A 3500-nucleotide genomic window follows, 5' to 3' on the forward strand; every position below is an offset into this window, starting at 1 on the left:
GTGCACCCTCCGGTTTTCTGCATTTTTTTTTTACTGATTTGTACTCTTATGTAGATTCTGGATGTAAATCGTTTGCTGGATATCTATACATATCAAAAATTCCCTCTCAGTCTGTGACTTGACTTTTCATTGCCTGGATAGTGTCTCTTGATGAACAAAGATTCTACATTTCTATAAATTCAATATATCAATATTTTGTTTTTTGGTTAGAGCTTTCTATGGCCCATTTAAGAAATCTTTGCCTATCCAAGGTTATAAAAATGTTCTCCACGGTTTATTTAGAAGTTTTATTGTTGTGGCTTTCATAGCTAGGCCTATCATCCATCTTCCATTAATATTTGTGAATGACATAATGAGGAATCAAGGTTCAAATGTATATCCAATTGACCCAGAACTACTTATTGAAATATCATCTTCACCTCACTGAAATGTAGTAGCGCCTTTCTTTTAAATCAAGACATTGGATACATGTGCGTTTGTTCTGCATTTTTCTCCTCTATTAACTTTTTATTTAGGCATTCTTTTTTATTTGTTTAGAAGTTTGATTATAGATCTCAATATGTAAACTTAACTTACTAGAGTATATAGATTAAATTAGAACTTTCATAATTGCCTAAAACAATGCAAGAAACTTACAACGGATGAACTCCATTGAATCCCTTCCACCTCTGTGCTGTTGTCATGTACATTTAAATCCTACATGTTATAGACTCTATAATTTATTACTGTGAAATGATACATTGTCATTATATAGTCAATAATTATTTATTTTAACCACAGATTGACCCTTTCTGATGTTATTCAACTCTTGTAGTTTCATATTTTTATAGGGGATTATTTTCCTTTAGTATGTTTTATTGTGAGGTTCTACAAGTAACAAATTCAGCCTTAGTTTGTCAGAAATGTCTTTATTTTGCCTTCACTTTGAAGCATATTTTTACTGAGTAAGGTATTCTATGTTGGTAGGTTTCTTCTTCCTATAATTTAAAGATGCCATTCCATTGTCCACAATGAGTTAATAGTCTCATAATAGCTCCATTAAAAGGTAGTATGCCTGTTAATCCCCTCTTTGACTACTTTTAAGATGGTTTTCTTCACAAGTTTGGCTATCATGTGCCTGCACGTAGTTCTCTTTGTATCTACCTTACTTGGGATTTTTTTTTAGCTTTTTGAATTTGTGGGTTGATATCTTTCATTGGTTTTGGAAAATTCTTTGCTATAATCTCTTCTAATATTGATTTTTTTTATGGTGCCAATTTTAAATAGTTTTACTTAAGACATCACATTTTCCACTTTGAAATAGAGTACTTATAAAGGCATTATTTCCTTTCCCTGTGCACATAGTCCATATTCAAGTATTGAGAATGCTCAGTTTTATTATACAGCAGCTCAGCTTTTAAAACTGCCATGGAATTTGCTACAAATTTGGGTCCTTCAATATTTTGTGTGGAACAATGCTAAATCGATCTATGCAAGAGGTTGGCTTAATGCACTTCTTCAATGGTGGGCCCAGAGGAGGCACCCCCAGATGGAGGGGCTCCACCACCAGACAAGACCCTGGGCATTCCTCCTGGCATGCCTCCTGCACTCTGGTACAGCTTAGTGATAATTGGGTTGCAGACTTTTCCCAGCTCTTTCTGCTGATGTTCAAATTCTTCCTTTTCTGCAGTCTGATTCTTATCAAGCCAGTTGATGATTTCATCGCACTTGTCAAGAATCTTCTGTTTGTCCTCATCATTGATCTTGCTTTGCAGTTTTTCATCTTCAACTGTTGCTTTCATGTTGAATGCATAAGATTCAAGTGAGTTTTTGGGAGACACCTTGTCTCACTGCTTCTCATCTTCAGCTTTGTACTTCTCAGCTTTCTGGACCATGCGCTCAATATTTTCCTTGCTCAGGGGACCCTTGTTAATAGTGATGGTAATCTTATTCTCTTTTTCTGTACTCTTACCCATAGCAGAGACATTAAGGATGCCATTGACATCAAGATCAAAAGTGATTTCAATCTGAGGAACACCACAAGGTGCAGGAGGTATCCCTGTGAGTTCAAACTTGCCAAGCAGGTTGTTATCCTTGGTCATGGCATGCTTACCTTCATAAACGTGAATAAACATGCCAGGCTAGTTGTCAGAGTAGGTGGTGAAGGTCTGTGTCTGCTTGGTAGGAATGGTAGTATTGTGCTTGATGAAAACAGTCATGACTCCACCTGCCATCTCAATGCCAAAGGAAAGAGGGGTGACATCCAACAGCAGCAAGTCTTAAACATTCTCAGATTTGTCTCCAAAGAGGATGGCTGCTTGGACCGCTGCACCATAAGAACAACATCATCAGGGTTGATGCTTTTATTCAGCTATTTTCCATTGAAGATATCCTGCAGGAGTTTCTGACCCTTGGGGATATGGGTAGAATCCCTCACCAGGACAATATCATGGATATGGGACTTGTCAAGCTTGGCATCCCAAAGGACTTTCTCTACAGGGCCCAGGGTGCCACAGAAGAGGTCAGCATTCAATTCTTCAAATTGGGCATGGGTGGTAGAGGTATAGAAGTCAATTCTTTCATAGAGTGAATCAATCTCAATACTAGCTTGGGTGCTGGAAGAGAGAGTACACTTAGCATGTTTACAAGCAGTATGAAGGTGATGAACAGCCCGCTTATTCTCACTGATGTTTTTCTTGTGCTTGCACTTGAACTCTGTAATGAAATGGTTGACCATTCAGTTGTCAAAGTCTTCTCCACCTAAGTGGGTGTCACCTGCTGTAGATTTTACCTCAAAGATTCCATCTTCAATAGTGAGAATTGACACATTGAAAGTGCCACCTCCCAGGCCAAAGATCAGCATGTTTCTTTCAGCTCCAACCATTTTGTCTAAGCCATAAGCTATAGCAACGGCAGTTGGCTCATTGATGATTCTAAGTACATTGAGACCAGCAATAGTTCCAGCATCTTTGGTAGCCTGATGCTGAGAATCATTGAAGTAAGCAGATACTGTGATGACAGCATTTGGTAACAGTCTCTCCAAGGCAGGCTTCTGCAATTTCCTTCATCTTTGTCAAAACCATAGATGACACCTCTTCTGGATAGAAACTTTTTGTCTCTTTCTTGTATTCTACTTGGACCTTGGGCCTGCCAGCATCATTCATTGGTAAGATTCATTACAACCTGATTCTTTGCAGCATCGTCAATCAATCATTCGGTATCAGTAAAGGCGAAATAACTTTGGACAGTCCAGTTTCCCTGACGTTGGCAATTATTTCCACCTTTCTGTGCTGGAAGACACCCACACAAGAATAGGTGGTGCCAAGATCAATGCGAACTGCAGGTCCCTTAGATATGGTTGTTTGTGGGTGCGTGCTACTTGCAAAGACATGGACCAGAATAGCTCCCTCGTGATCAATAAGATGACTTTTTTAAAAATCATCTCGGGGCTTCCGGCCAAGATGGAGGCTTAGACGGACATGCTCGGCCTCCCTCTACAACTAGAGAGGAATACAACTACT

The 3500-nt window shown here is 38.9% G+C and overlaps 1 pseudogene; it reads right to left on the reverse strand.

Annotated features, from left to right (window-relative positions):
* Positions 1–1484: 1484 nt before the first annotated feature.
* On the reverse strand, positions 1485–3143 carry LOC150000514 (heat shock cognate 71 kDa protein pseudogene; annotated as a pseudogene).
* Positions 3144–3500: the final 357 nt, after the last annotated feature.

The sequence above is a fragment of the Furipterus horrens genome, unplaced genomic scaffold, assembly GCF_987537825.1.
Source record: "Furipterus horrens unplaced genomic scaffold, mFurHor1.1.pri manual_scaffold_10, whole genome shotgun sequence".
Classification (NCBI taxonomy): domain Eukaryota; kingdom Metazoa; phylum Chordata; class Mammalia; order Chiroptera; family Furipteridae; genus Furipterus; species Furipterus horrens.